We start from the raw sequence: 16,757 nt of genomic DNA, 5'->3' as shown, positions 1-16,757 counted from the left end.
TTTGTCTCTCGCACTGAGAGTGATTTTTAAAATATCAAGCCCAAAAACATGTAAAGGGGCTGTTTTGACAACTCCCTCCCACATAGTCATGTTGAGGGAGTCCCCAAACATCCCCCAAGTGCAAAAACGGTTTTATTTTTTTTTCGGCAATTTCGCGGGGTACGCTTACCGTACGCTTACCGTAAGCGTACGGTAAAAAAATAAAAATAAAAAAAACACTATCCACACTTACCCCACCCCCTGTGCTTTTGGTGGCCGAAGGCCACCAAATGTACAGGGCTTATGTTAAGGGCAAAAAACACTATCCACACTTACCCCACCCCCTGTGCTTTTGGTGGCCGAAGGCCACCAAATGTACAGGGCTTATTATAAGGGAAAAAAACTTAGCATTTAAAAAACCGTACTAATTCACTGAAAAAACCATAGGTTTCACACACGTTATAGTTAGGAATTAGCGTTTAAAAAACCTTGCAAATTCACTGAAAAAACCATAGGTTTCACACATGTTATAGTTAGCGGAAATTTTACTGATAAAAAACCAGTGAAATTCCCCCGTTATAGTTAGCGCAGGCAACTATAACTCACGCGACTGCAATCTTCTGCTGATGACATATGTGTCTTTATGAAAAAAAAATATTTGTAATATATGTATAGCTAAAAATGTATGGAAGAAGACATGGGCAAATAAGTGTCTAAATACAGTATTAGCATCAGCAGAGGATTGCGGTCGCGTGAGTTATAGTTGCCTGCGCTAACTATAACGGGGGAATTTCACTGGTTTTTTATCAGTAAAATTTCCGCTAACTATAACATGTGTGAAACCTATGGTTTTTTCAGTGAATATATATATATATATATATATATATATATATATATATATATTATCTACTGGCGGTTGCCAGTAGATAGTTATAGTTAGGACCGTGTTTCCATAGGAAATCTCAAAATTCTATATTGAATAACTTTCGCGCCGATTGACGAATCTTCGCGAAATTTTCAAAACTAATGGGGCGCTCCGCTCCGCTCCTACCCTGAAAGTCTCGGGGTGATTCGTCAAGCGGGGGCCGAGAAAAAGGGGGGGTCCCAAAACACGTTTTCCCCATGGATTTTTCCATAGGGACATTAGTCGCAGCTACAGCCCGAACGGCTGAACAGAATTACGTGAAATTTGGCAGAGAGGCAGCCATAAGGTCCATGAAGTGCCTTTTGCAGGTTTGGTGTAAATCTGTTCAGTATTTTCTGAGAAAATAGCATTGAAATCAATATATATATCTATACGCGCGCAGCGTGCGCGCTGGGTGCGCGCACCTTGCCGTGCGCGAGCGCAATTCTGATTGGTTGGTAGATCTTAGTAAACATTCGAATCGGTCGAAACCAGGAAGTTTCGGCCGCCATTTTGTCTCTTGCACTCTGAGGGGGTGAAAAACTAATGTGGAGAACGTGAAAAGGGGGCAGCGTGGACACTTCCCGACCCCCTAGCCGTGGTCAGGGGGTCCCAGAAGGACCCCCAAGGGCAAAAAAAAAAAAAAATTTTTTTTTCGAAAAATTATTTTTTTTTCGAAAAATCGCCGAGTGCGCGCACCCAGCGCGCACCATCCAAACTGAAAAAAATCTGCGAAGTTCGCGCAGCGTGCGCGACCTCCGCGATTTTGTGGAAAAAAAAAGCACGGCAAGAACTGCGTAAAGTGGGCGCGCGGTGCGCAAAGCGCACCGCATGGCCACCGTGCGCGCACGAACTGCGTAAAGTGGGCACGCGGTGCGTGAAGCGCACCGCGTGCCCACCGCGTGCGCACGGTGCGCGCACGGCCTGAACTGCGTAAAGTGGGCCTCGCGCACCGCGTTCCCACTGTGCGCGCACGGTGCGCGAAGCGCACCGTGCGTGCACGGCCTGAACTGCGTAAAGTGGGCACGCGGTGCGCGAAGCGCACCGTGTGCCCACCGTGCGCGCACGGTGCGCGAAGCGCACCGTGAGCGCGCCGTGAAAAAGTTTTGTTTAAAAAAATATATTAATAAATACATAACTTAGCATTTCAAAAACCGTACAAATTCACTGAAAAAACCATAGGTTTCACACACGTTATAGTTAGGAATTAGCATTTAAAAAACCTTTCAAATTCACTTAAAAAACCATAGGTTTCACACATGTTATAGTTAGCTGGGCATTTCCTTCGAAAAAAAACAATGAAATTCCCCCGTTATAGTTAGTGCAGGCAACTAACTATAACTCACGCGACCGCAATCCGCTGCTGATGACGTCAGATATTACATCACTGATGACATATGTGTCTTTCTGAAAAAAAAAAATTGTAATATATGTATAGCTAAAAATGAATGGAAGAAGACATGGGTAAATAAGTGTCTAAATACAGTGATGTAATATCTGACGTCATCAGCAGCGGATTGCGGTCGCGTGAGTTATAGTTGCCTGCACTAATTATACCGGGGGAATTTCATTGTTTTTTTTCGAAGGAAATGCCCAGCTAACTATAACATGTGTGAAACCTATGGTTTTTTAAGTGAATATATATATATATATATATATATATATATATATATATATATATATATTCAAGCTCCAAGTTTTCCAACAGTTTGGGGAGCACTCCAGGACCAGCAATACCACGTAGACTTGAACTGCTTACGAGGTGCGGCCTGACGCGTTTCGCTGTTTAGCTTTTTCGAAGGCCGGTCTCCTCTAATGTCCAGCAAAATGCACAACCATTTGCTTGAAGGAAGCTGCCTCCTGATAGGCTCATTCTTCTCCCACCGCATTGTGGTACGTGTAGTCACGGTTGTTGCATAATTAACCTTGTATAGGTGCCAGGCAAGAGGGGATTCCTGATGCTTGCTCGTGATGAGTCTCGTGAGCTGGTAAGTCTTGATTCCGGTACCAGTCCTCCCAAAATGTGCTGGGCAGATTCCCAACTTCTTGGCCCGCTTTGATTGTCGCGGTGGTGCTGCCCCCGCGGCTGGAAATGCCGCGTATAAATTCAAGCTCCAAGTTTTCCAACAGTTTGGGGAGCACTCCAGGACCAGCAATACCACGTAGACTTGAACTGCTTACGAGGTGCGGCCTGACGCGTTTCGCTGTTTAGCTTTTTCGAAGGCCGGTCTCCTCTAATGTCCAGCAAAATGCACAACCATTTGTTTGAAGGAAGCTGCCTCCTGATAGGCTCATTCTTCTCCCACCGCATTGTGGTACGTGTAGTCACGGTTGTTGCATAATTAACCTTGTATAGGTGCCAGGCAAGAGGGGATTCCTGATGCTTGCTCGTGATGAGTCTCGTGAGCTGGTAAGTCTTGATTCCGGTACCAGTCCTCCCAAAATGTGCTGGGCAGATTCCCAACTTCTTGGCCCGCTTTGATTGTCGCGGTGGTGCTGCCCCCGCGGCTGGAAATGCCGCGTATAAATTCAAGCTCCAAGTTTTCCAACAGTTTGGGGAGCACTCCAGGACCAGCAATACCACGTAGACTTGAACTGCTTACGAGGTGCGGCCTGACGCGTTTCGCTGTTTAGCTTTTTCGAAGGCCGGTCTCCTCTAATGTCCAGCAAAATGCACAACCATTTGTTTGAAGGAAGCTGCCTCCTGATAGGCTCATTCTTCTCCCACCGCATTGTGGTACGTGTAGTCACGGTTGTTGCATAATTAACCTTGTATAGGTGCCAGGCAAGAGGGGATTCCTGATGCTTGCTCGTGAGAAAGCGGGCCAAGAAGTTGGGAATCTGCCCAGCACATTTTGGGAGGACTGGTACCGGAATCAAGACTTACCAGCTCACGAGACTCATCACGAGCAAGCATCAGGAATCCCCTCTTGCCTGGCACCTATACAAGGTTAATTATGCAACAACCGTGACTACACGTACCACAATGCGGTGGGAGAAGAATGAGCCTATCAGGAGGCAGCTTCCTTCAAACAAATGGTTGTGCATTTTGCTGGACATTAGAGGAGACCGGCCTTCGAAAAAGCTAAACAGCGAAACGCGTCAGGCCGCACCTCGTAAGCAGTTCAAGTCTACGTGGTATTGCTGGTCCTGGAGTGCTCCCCAAACTGTTGGAAAACTTGGAGCTTGAATTTATACGCGGCATTTCCAGCCGCGGGGGCAGCACCACCGCGACAATCAAAGCGGGCCAAGAAGTTGGGAATCTGCCCAGCACATTTTGGGAGGACTGGTACCGGAATCAAGACTTACCAGCTCACGAGACTCATCACGAGCAAGCATCAGGAATCCCCTCTTGCCTGGCACCTATACAAGGTTAATTATGCAACAACCGTGACTACACGTACCACAATGCGGTGGGAGAAGAATGAGCCTATCAGGAGGCAGCTTCCTTCAAACAAATGGTTGTGCATTTTGCTGGACATTAGAGGAGACCGACCTTCGAAAAAGCTAAACAGCGAAACGCGTCAGGCCGCACCTCGTAAGCAGTTCAAGTCTACGTGGTATTGCTGGTCCTGGAGTGCTCCCCAAACTGTTGGAAAACTTGGAGCTTGAATTTATACGCGGCATTTCCAGCCGTGGGGGCAGCACCACCGCGACAATCAAAGCGGGCCAAGAAGTTGGGAATCTGCCCAGCACATTTTGGGAGGACTGGTACCGGAATCAAGACTTACCAGCTCACGAGACTCATCACGAGCAAGCATCAGGAATCCCCTCTTGCCTGGCACCTATACAAGGTTAATTATGCAACAACCGTGACTACACGTACCACAATGCGGTGGGAGAAGAATGAGCCTATCAGGAGGCAGCTTCCTTCAAACAAATGGTTGTGCATTTTGCTGGACATTAGAGGAGACCGGCCTTCGAAAAAGCTAAACAGCGAAACGCGTCAGGCCGCACCTCGTAAGCAGTTCAAGTCTACGTGGTATTGCTGGTCCTGGAGTGCTCCCCAAACTGTTGGAAAACTTGGAGCTTGAATTTATACGCGGCATTTCCAGCCGCGGGGGCAGCACCACCGCGACAATCAAAGCGGGCCAAGAAGTTGGGAATCTGCCCAGCACATTTTGGGAGGACTGGTACCGGAATCAAGACTTACCAGCTCACGAGACTCATCACGAGCAAGCATCAGGAATCCCCTCTTGCCTGGCACCTATACAAGGTTAATTATGCAACAACCGTGACTACACGTACCACAATGCGGTGGGAGAAGAATGAGCCTATCAGGAGGCAGCTTCCTTCAAACAAATGGTTGTGCATTTTGCTGGACATTAGAGGAGACCGGCCTTCGAAAAAGCTAAACAGCGAAACGCGTCATGCCGCACCTCGTAAGCAGTTCAAGTCTACGTGGTATTGCTGGTCCTGGAGTGCTCCCCAAACTGTTGGAAAACTTGGAGCTTGAATTTATACGCGGCATTTCCAGCCGCGGGGGCAGCACCACCGCGACAATCAAAGCGGGCCAAGAAGTTGGGAATCTGCCCAGCACATTTTGGGAGGACTGGTACCGGACGCGTCAGGCCGCACCTCGTAAGCAGTTCAAGTCTACGTGGTATTGCTGGTCCTGGAGTGCTCCCCAAACTGTTGGAAAACTTGGAGCTTGAATATATATATATATATATATATATATATATACACAACCATCAAGACCAATCCATAAATACTGACAGGCTCTGAAACAACACAGGATACCAGCATATAAACCACTGAGATTTAATTCATGGTTTAAGCCAACATGAACACGTTTCGGCCGAGGCACGAGCCTTTGTCACACATGGTAGGCGCCACTTTGAGCTCACCTTTTAAAGTGTAGGCGAGTCACGTGTTGCATAAACATGAAAGAAAGGAAAAACAAATCTATACATGTAGCATTCATTTTAAAATGATGACAGTTTCACTTATCCCACATATTAAATGCAAACCCAGCTTGTTTTAAATATCAAAACTCCTGCTGCCTCGTACGTGCACTGTTAATTGTGTCTGCACTATTCAGGGTTATAGCAACGTGAAGACCAGCCGGTTAAATACCAACGACCAGTGTCGGGTCCTCACCGCACAACTCAAACTCGTGCCAGACACGTCACAGTGCACACAAACAGTGCAGAGGTTCCAAAGCCTGGGACACGCTGTGTGCCTATAATGCTCAGTAATGTAAATACATTGTGCCCTTAAAAATCAAGGGCCACATGTAGGTAATTTCTATTTACCGATTCCTTAATACCGAATTTTACCGATTCGGTATTTAAGAATCGGTAAATAGAATGTAGGTAAAAAATTGGTAAATTTTACCGATTCGGTAATATTCGTTATTACCGATTCGGTATTTACCGAATCAGTAATAAGGAATACCTTCCTAGTCATTCCTATGGGCCTGGAGGTCCATAGGAATGAATGGGAAGCCATTCACTATTACCGATTCGGTAAATACCCAATCGGTAATAGGGGAAGTATATTCAAGGGTGGCACATTGACACCCTGTCGCACCCCTGAATCTTGCATGTGTGCACATGTGGCGCACATACATGCCCTAAGGGCATGTATGTCTGCCACATGGCATTTCTAGAAAAGCACACAATTGCTTTTTAAAAGGTATTCAGTATTTACCAGCAACCTGTAGTTGGTGGTAAATAACGAATCCTTAAAACAAAAATGCACTCGCTTGAGTGCTCCCTACATAGGATTTAAGGATTCGGTAATTTACCGATTCGGTATTTTACCGATTCCTTAAAATAACGAATCGGTAAATTACCGAATCCTTAAATCCAGCCTCCTACATCTCAATTGCCTAAATACCGGTCGGTAACGGGAAATTTACCGATTTTCGGCCGTTACCGACCGGTATTTAGGTACCTACATATGGCCCCAAATGTCTGAAAGAGCCCAAAGAAACACACATCGAAATGTCCCCGTAATTATTTGCCAGACACTGTCCTTTAAAAACTAAAAAATGAAATATGAAAGAGAGTTATTTTTCTCTTTCCGGTTCCGTTTGGAAGAAAGTGTTTGTTACAGTCATTAGCTTTGATTTATACCTTAGGAAAGTCACAAGTCTCTCTTAACAGTGCGAAGGGATAAAATAATAACCGAGTCCCTGATGGCACGCGAGCGTGCGCGCACACACACACACACACACACGCACATGCACACACACACACACACACACACATATAGCACTGTTAGTCTAATAATATAATATATCATTGCCATAATACAAAGAGAGTGGAGCCCCAACTGACATCCATAAGGACGAGCTGCCACTGTGTTCCTGGCACTGATTTTGCCACCTCTGAGGCCAGTGGTCTCAAAGGCAGTGCCAGGGGTAGAAAGAGGCAAGCCACGGGTCGCAGCTGTGACCCCTGGCTATCCCTAAATGACATCTATGACTGTCAGGGTGTTCTCATACAACCACCAATCAGTTTTGAAGCAAATTCCAATCTACAAAAAATTGTAGACAGGAATTTGAGGCAAAATCATAGACCACTTCTAAACTGGAGCAACAAGGAGAAATGTTTTAATTTCTCCTCATTTTTTCCGACTTTGCACATGTGCTGCACTGTACAGCACACATACAAAAATGGGAAAATCCTTTAAGCATGTTTTTTGTACTGGAAGGTACCCCTTGCTGTACAAACCTATGCTTTGGAGAACACTAAGATGCTTGCACTATGAAGCAAGGGTGTCTGCTCTGGTTTAAGGAGGTCTAAAATGTGCCAAGCTAAGGAGAAGGAGAACAGCGCCACATCTTATTAGATAGGGCCCTGTTCTTAGTTCTTTCAGATTAGCGAAACACAGCGCAGCAGCTTTAGGTGTGGCGGTGTATTTCGGGACCTCTTAGTAAATCTGTCCATTGGTGTCTGAAATGAGTGCCAATCTGCACCTTTGAGACAGCTGCACAGTAATAAAGCAGCAGTGACTGGCACCTTTTGGCATCTACATTATAGCAGAGACGGCCAACATGACAGGGTGCACCAGGACCATGCAACCCCCTGATACCCCCACCCCACACACACACACCCCCACCGGCCAGAGCAGGCACTGTATATGACCTGATTTACAAAGGTAAACTGAGATGAAAGTCTAAATGTATGCCTTTTGGTATTCACAAAAGGCATTTACGAGTAGTAAAGGCTGGACTTTGTCTCAGTTTTGGTCTCAGTTAAACTTAAGACCAAAATTTAAGTTTGAGACAAAAGGCTAACTTTACTACTGGTGAATGTCGAAAGTTGTAAAGTTTGACTTTCATCTCAGTTTAGCATTGTGAATCGGGCACATAGTCTCTAATATCTATGGAAGGTTGTACGCAGGAACAAATGAGACATTGATTCTTGATATAAGCAGGCTTTTATTGAATATCAGCTTGCTAAAAAGTGAATGACATAAAATAGGAAGGAGTGTCAGCAATAGTAACATTTGTAGGAGGAAAGAACACAAACGTGCTATTTTCTCAGGCCATGTAATCCATTACAGCAGAATAAACACCGCCATTCTGAAGGTTTTATAGAGTTCTGGTTAGTTACATTTACAACCCACTGAGCTCATGTCAGGGGTGGGTCACTTGACGTCAAACCATAAATCCTCAGACACAGACAAAACATAATTTTACCAGACATGACATGCATGCCCTTTAAACCCCCGACCACATGATTGGAATTGACTCTACATAACCTTTGACCAGATAATGGGTCTGCAAGTTGTAGATACTATCTTTATAGAAACGTCGGATGTGCCTTCTGGTAACACTGCTAGTATAAATCAATGACCAGCTAATGAAATTGGCAAAAGCTGCAGGCATACTTAATTGGAAAAGGACAGAATCTAATTAGGCAAATACCAGGGTTTGCCATAGAGTCGTCAACGATTGCAGGCAGCAAAAACATTGCAATTGCTCTTCTTAATTAGCCCTAATAGACAGTGCAGCGCCCCCTATAGGCCGTATGCTAGATCTCTAAATTGCACCACTTAGGCATGCGTAGATTAATCAGTCTTCTTTGCTTTCTGGGACTTGTAGTCCTGCATTTATGAAGAAAAGAAGCAACACACGCAAGAATAAAATAACTAAATCTGGACAGGATGAGATTGTGTTTCGTATGTTCTAAACCTATGCTTGTCTCTTGCACTTAACCTATCTCCAGTAAGATGCTTTCAAATTCGGGGGTTAGTTCTGAGGTGGAATTTTAGTTTATAAAGCTCTAACAAATATTTGGTGGTTTGGATTCCACTTAAATGTGTTCCTAACTCATTAGTTCTCTTTTACTCAGCACTTTGTCATCTACTCTTCCTCCCAACATCTCAGTCCTACTCATCAAACGTTTCCTCATCAATTATTTCTTTACTTATTCAATCAATCTAACACTCTTAATTCTTTTTTCTGTATGGGGCCGCCCTTTCCTACTTCTTCGCTGTTTCTGGCTACTTTTTTTTTCCTTCATTTTTTATTCCCCGTCTGTTATCGTTTTATTTAGTTGCCGGTGTGCTTCCACTTATGTGCCACTTTGAATGGTGATGACATCATAGAAATAGACTCAAACCAATTACATTTTAAAAGTTTTGGAACACCTTTTGGACCACTTTCAAAGTCACACATTTTTCGAAAACATGTTTTTATCAAGAGGCCTGTTATTCGAGATTAGCAGTGTAAAATGATGTGGGTAGGCAGGGGTAATTTATTTTTTAACCAGCAAAGTTTTTTAAAGTTCCTAATTTAGTTTTTTCACAAACTTTGCAACAGTGGGGGCCGGCATGGATCTGGGGTCGCAAGGGGGGTGTGGTGGGTCTAAAAAAGATACAAAAGAGAAATACACTTACCTCCTGCAGCGTCTCTCCCACCTCGTCTCTCTGTGTCGGCCGAAGTCGCAGAACAGGAAGCACATCCAGGCTCCCCCGAGCCAATCGCAATGCTGCAATGCAGCGTTGTGATTGCTTCCCCTAAGCCAATCACAGCGCTACAATGCAGAGCTGGTATTGGTCTGAGCGCCGTAGTTTAGGACTCAGACGGGGACTGGGGGCCTCGGCATATGGAGAACATGCTAAGTGTGCATGACTGTTTGGCCGGCCCACTCGGGCCGGCAAAAGCGTGATGCATACTTCAGTGTGCTCACCACTCCTCGCCCTGCCGTGCTCAGTGAGTAGAGCAGCCCCGCCCCACACACTAAGCTGCCGCAGCAGTACAAAATAAAATTATAATAACATCAAGTTATTATCATTTTATTTTTCCTTTTTTTTACTGCTTCAAAGCAGTGGGTGATGCCCTCCGCCTTAGCAGAGGAGCCGCCACTCCCTTGCAAATTTTCAGTTTTAAGCTTGCTTTCACCCATGAACGTTTTTCTTTGTATTGCAAGATAATTTTCATAACAGCACACGATAATTTTCAGTCTACTCACACCCAGCCAAGATGATGAATGTGAGCAGACTTTTTCTCTGCAACTTTTATCTACAAGTTGACCTTCTGTGTCATAGACTGGTGCAAAAGTCCAGCTTTTCACGCAGGGTTCTGAAAACTTCCCATTTCCGTGACGTTGCAAAATTGTTCATAGAACTTATAAGAAAAAAAATGTGATTTCACACATCCAAAATCGTGACAAACAGAAGGAGACACTCCTGGGTGCCTTGGCTGGTCGCCCCTCCTTCATTGGCCCTCCCGAAGCTACCTGAGATGCGAACCTGAAACCTTCAGTTCTTATTCATATCAGTATCTCAGTTCTCTCCACTGTGTTCTGTATTCTTCGAGGCCATCTCAGGGGATTTTTCAGCGTGGGCTTAGAGGAGAAAAAAAGATCTATTTTGATTTTGCTAAATAAATCCCAGGCATCTGCAAAAATCCTCCATAATTTACTGTAGCGCTACAGATGAGGCAATGCATCTGGCAAATGATGAGAGAAATAGGCTTGTTGTTTGATTAAATAGCGCGTGTTTCATGGGACAACAGAAGAAGGAAATGGAATCCACAGAGGATGAAAAGAACAGGTGCTCCTGGGACGTGGCCACGTTTGAGATAGAAAATATTCATAATTGTAGCGAACAAGGAAAACCAGTAACCACCGACCTGCCCCAAAGACGTAGACGTGCAACAGATGCACATGACGAGGGGGGTGGGACAGTGAGGGATCGCTCAGGTTGACCTACATGCCGATTGTCCTACTTAGAACAGTTAAGCGGCTGGGTGGCCACCAACGTCTTCTAGCTTAATCAACAAAAGGTAATACAGCCTCGTGTACGAACAGCACAAATTCTAATTCAACTTTGAATGCCTCAAGAACTTGAAGCTTCTGGTTTCAGTCCACCCCTATCAACAGAAATAAAAACATTCAGCATTTTGATAGACTACTGCCTCTCTATAAAATCCCACACCAACCAATTCGCCAATTTTGTCAGATCATCTCTACTACATCCAGAAAAAAATTAATCTTTTCTCCCATCATCTAACTTTCGACTTGTCGACCAAAACATAGTTATTTCCCGCTTCGACTATGATTATCTAATCATCATCGAAGTCCATGAGTAATCTCTTGAACCCGATAAGGCCAATCTCCACTACACAGGCCTATTAAACACCAAGCACCTGTAAATGTACTCACATCACTCCAATACCAAAATACCCACATCAGCCTCCCCATTGGGAACCCAGTAACATTCAGATGACAGTGCATTACTTTCACTCCCCTTACCCAAACTATCTGTGCTCTGCCATAAAAATGTCTGGACCCATTAAACATTTAGAAGTGGAGGCATCCTCAGACTTGACTCTAAAAATGTGACAGCCAAGTCAGCCAGAGCAGGGCCTCCCTCTTGTCTTCTCCTGCTGAAATGCGCTGCCATAAGGAATTGCGCGTCTTTCGCAAGGAGCTAAAAGCATCCTCTTCCACTTGTACTTCAAGTGGAAGAAGGTCTCTGTTGATGGTCTCCTGCTTTATTTGCTTGCAGAAACTAATCCTAACCTTCTCCTCCTTCTTCTTATTCCTCTATGCCGTCTCTTCTGTTCTCTTGCCCTCAGTTCTCCATCCTTCCCCTTTCTTCCTTTCTTCTTCACCTCATATCCTTCATCTCTTTATCTGTCTTCATCCACCCTTTACTCATCTGCTTCTCCGCTCCCTTACCTCCACTTCCACACCTCGCAGTCCCTCTTCTCTTGCATCTCGTATTCCACCCTCTCCCCTTGCAACTGCTTTGTTTGTTTTACTTTGTCTCCTCTGTCTCTCTCTCTTTCTCTCTCTCTCTCTTCTTATTACATTCTCCCACCACCTGCAACTCACTCTTCTCCCTCCTCCTCTTGCTCTACTCTTCCCTCACCCACCTACCTACAACCTGCCCCTCTTTCCTCCCTGGTCCTTGTCCTTCTCCTTCTCCATCACCTTCTCAACCCTCCCAGTTGAAAGTTCTTTCCACTCTCTACTTTTGGTCTTGTTATTGTTCATCCGATGTGTAATGTAGTGTAAGACTGTATCTCTATCCTTTTGATTCAGTGTAAAGCACTCTGGGTTTCCCGTGGTGCTATAGAAAAATGCAAAATAAATTGAATAAACAAATGAACTGTCGATCGTTTTTGAATGAGGGATGTGATCTATGTCAGACTTTCAGGATATTCAGATGTGATACATCTTTATATAGTGAATCATAAAAGGAATAATCTACAATCACTGGTCATCCTGAAAATCTGACATGATTGGGACACTTAAGGAGCCATGTTAGGACATTGTGGTCATTAAGGAAGGAGTTTTAGTGAAGGTGGAAGAAAAGGGTTTCGGATCTTAATAAGTTATGGAGGAATATGACTTGTTACATCACGAGCCATTACTTCACGTGCCATTACAAAGTGGTCGATACAACGACTGCGTTGTAACCAAGCAATTCCATTACTACGCAAGTCGTTACATCGACTTGCAGTAGATGGCGCGCTCACATTAGAAATGTATAATTTACTATTCCAACTCCAACCTACGTAACAGTAGGGAAGGTGTTGGAATAGTAAACTATACTATTTCTAATGTTAGCACTCCATCTAACACAAGTCGATGTACCGACTTGCGTAGTAATGGCATTGCATGGTTACAACGCGGTCGTTGTTACTAAAATTTAGAGAAACACACTGGTGTTTGTCTTGCCCCAGATGTAACTATGTAGGTTTTTTGTCTTTTCTTTCACCCTCTTTCAGCATTCACCAACAGATAATTGGTGTTGGGGTCACATGACAGGTTTTTCCATTTCTTTCTGATCATCTTTTTAAACTGTGGTTTTGGTTTTCTTGCACGTAGTAATTTTTTCTTACTTTCAAAGCCCCTTCTGCACTTGACTACACTTACGGGGTCGCTGTTAAGGCTTGCATAAGTCTTGACACTTTGTTGGCAGTCACTTCTACGGTGGCCACCTTTGGCATACAGGATCACTGCAGCAAGGGGGTACAGGCTTTGTGATCTTCATGTGGCACTCGATTCGCGACTCAGCCAGCGACAGCCCTCTCCTGGTGTAAAGGGGTTGCCGAATCACTCCTGCACATGGGCAACCCCATTGGTGCACAGTTGTTTGTTCACACCTCGCACCACAAGTCCTCTCAGTAGGGTTCTGCGCTGGATCTCATCCCAACACTCTCCTCTTCCTCGCAGGGCACACTGGTCTTGGCAAGCAGGCAGGTGCTAGTGCTCCAGGCTTCAGGGCAGTTGGTCTTGGTTTCCCTGAGTGATGTACCCTGTCTGCCACAGCCGGAAAGGCTCTGAAGCTGATAGTTCCACAACACAGGCCATGAGAGTGACTAGAGTTTACACCTAGATGTCAGCCACAGTGAACTGTGCATCAAAATGTTAATTCCCTGGCTTCCAGCTTCCCAGCTTTACTGGCTGTTTATGATTCCCTTAGCCCCTTCTCCTTTGTGTGATGTGTCCAGGCCCCTTCCTTGTGACCTATTCCTGAATCAAGGAGCACCCTTTTGAAGTGTGCAGGGGGAGTCTCACACGCTTCTTCCAGTGAGTCTCACACAGGTCACAGGAATGCAGCAATACACACATCTCTCTGGGGTGATTCATCTACCCCTCATGTCTTCACCTGCAGGCCCGAGCTTCCCAAAATAGAACCCATGGTCCTCCATGAAATACTATTGCAGGCACACTTGCACTCGGTGTACATACACATCAAAGATACTGTCACCTCCATTTAGTGTGCCACCCCAGGTGCACATACATTCAGCACACACAACCACTGTGTGCACACCTATCAATACTGCACCCTTTCTGAATTGTGCCATGGTGTACTATTTGCAAACACACACCCTGCCAGCATACACAATCACCATGTGCGCACTGAACAGTATTCAACCCTTCCTGTATTGTACTTCTCGCAAGCACACATACACCAAGCTCATGCTTTCATAGCGCACGCACTGCACAGTACTAAATCTCTCATGTAATGTATTCCTTGCATGCATACACACACTCGGTACATGCATTAACCATACTTGTATTGCACAGGAGTGCCCTATCCCTGTACTGTTTCCTTCCCATGCACACACACACCCAGTGTAAGCAAAGGATGACTTAAGCACACTGCAGTGGGACTTTAAAAAATGTGAGTGAGCCTATGGGCTTCACTCTGGTGATGCATGGTAAAATGGACATGTTCACTCCTACTGATCACTACACGGTATGCTGCTACCTCTGCACTTATGCTGCTTAAAACTTGGTAAAGGCAGCACCGTTCCACCACTGTGAGGGTAGCACTTTGGGTGTCCCTCCCAGTCCAACAAGACCACAATCAGTGAGACAGGCCTATGTCATGGTGCAAACAGATGACCCATGTTCGCCTGTGACAACAAAAATCAGCATTAGGGTTCCAGACAACAGAACAGTTTGGCACTCAGTGGTGCACAACTTTTACCATTCAGAGGAATTTTCTGTCCCAACAAACCACATTAATGCATTTTGTCTAATCCTCATCTGTGTTTTCTCACTTTATCATCTGCCTACCACAGAGCATCTGTCTCGAATGTCCCTCCATTAAACACTTACTTTCAGATTGGGTTGTACACTGCAGCTCTGAGAGTCAGCTTACAAATGCCATATCCAATTTTGAACATTTTGCTGTGAGCACATATCACACATCGGTTAGACCTGATTTACTAGCTGGTAACTGAGCAGTTAATCTTCCTGAGTGTCAGAGAAAGCACCACTGCACGTTGTTAGAGGTAGGTCTGCCTATTTAACATTTCCACTGTGACAGCAATGTTGCTGTTGCCTGGGGTGTGTCCTACGGGGACGGTCAGGGCAATTCCGCGAAGCCAGGATGGATGGAGGAAGTGGTACCTTAAAATGTTAGTAGATGAATTGTAGCCACAAATAGTTGATTGATGGAATCACAAATCCAAAATCCACATGAGAACTACTTTTGGGTGGTGATTGATGCAAGACTGCCATGTTGGAGACTACATTGCTGTGGATCATGATAGACCCGCAAGCTAAACTTGGGCAGCTGGTTTGTCAGTATTTTTCATGGTGTCCACGCCAGAGCTATGGTGAGCTCTATGATGGAGCTTGGCTGGTCAATCAACAGGGCTCAGGACTGCACTACAGGGTAGATATGAACCCCATTTTCCCTGTCACCCCATGAAGACACTATAGTGAATATGACAACAGTGATATGCCTTGTCAGTCTGTCAGTGTCCTGTTCAGGATCCTTTCTATAGGAGTGTCCAGCACAGGTTCATAGGTCCCAAACCCATGCCAGATGTTTAAGACATCAACACAGTGCACATTGTCCAGCGAATCCCAGCCCTGTTTACAAATTAGACACTATCCATTCATTCATGCTGAGTTATTATGTTGCACATGCAAGATCCCAAGAGCATCAGAGCAAATTACAAAGAACACTGTAGATAGCAGGGTAACAGTGAGTATCGTACTTTGAATGCGGGAAAAACCTCTAACACAAACACTTCCATGTAATATTCCAAATATTTCATGAAGATGTAAAAAGGACTAAAGAACAACAGATCCACTCAAGTGGGCACGATACATCAAATATATACAAGGATATGAGTGATCGTTGCATTAAAAAGTGCTGTATAATACCAGGACCCAAATCCATGCAACACTACAATATGAACAGGAGGTGGTTGAGAGACGAGTGCGAGGAGGTCAGAGAATTTGGAATATGCAGAAAATATTTTAGTTCTCATAGAGAGGCGATAGTGCGAATGAAGGATGGAATAATATCCCAGACTTTAGAAGCATATCAGGAGAAAGATAGGTTTAAGGTATGCTTTCTGGTAAAAACATGGCTGTTAAGGAGAGAGTATCAAACTAGGAAGTTGTTGAGAAGCCCATGAAATTATTCCCTTTCTTGCCAGATAATGGGAATGCTCGGAGTTTAAAGGTTTATGCTTCTATCATGTAAACTTGTAGGTCATTTTGACATTAATAGGAAGGAGCTGCTGTTGATGCTCTACACAAAATTCCAAGAACAATACAATGAAGAAAAGAGTTTTTGAGAATGTCAATGACATTGCAGCTCAGAATATATCTTAAGTTCATATACTGTTTGGATTCCCACTGGAACGCTTCCACGGTTGAAAGCGTATTTAGAGAAGACAATATACATCTCTATAACAATGTATGAGGCGAGACATCCGATCACCTTATTCCACAGCAGCACCCAAGTCCTTGGCTTAACCCAACACTAAACCCATTTTCAAGAGGGTTTGCGAACCCTGGCAATAGCTATTGTGGCTTGTACTGGTTTAAAGGTAAATCTAGGACTTTGTAAACAAAATTAGACGAGCATCCCCAGATCTCTCCGTTATCCACCATCTTAGTTACTCAATGTTGGGTTCTGTTATTTTCCA

The 16,757-nt window shown here is 44.7% G+C and overlaps 1 protein-coding gene across 1 annotated transcript in view; it reads left to right on the top strand.

Moving 5' to 3' along the window:
* Window positions 1-16,757, top strand: part of CACNA1H (calcium voltage-gated channel subunit alpha1 H) — a 1,553,446-nt gene that overhangs the window by 669,054 nt on the left and 867,635 nt on the right. The window lies entirely within an intron of this gene.

Source organism: Triturus cristatus, chromosome 10, assembly GCF_964204655.1.
Source record: "Triturus cristatus chromosome 10, aTriCri1.1, whole genome shotgun sequence".
Classification (NCBI taxonomy): Eukaryota; Metazoa; Chordata; class Amphibia; order Caudata; family Salamandridae; genus Triturus; species Triturus cristatus.
The sequence above is the reverse complement of the archived record's forward strand: the minus strand, read 5'-3'. Positions and strand labels throughout refer to the sequence as shown.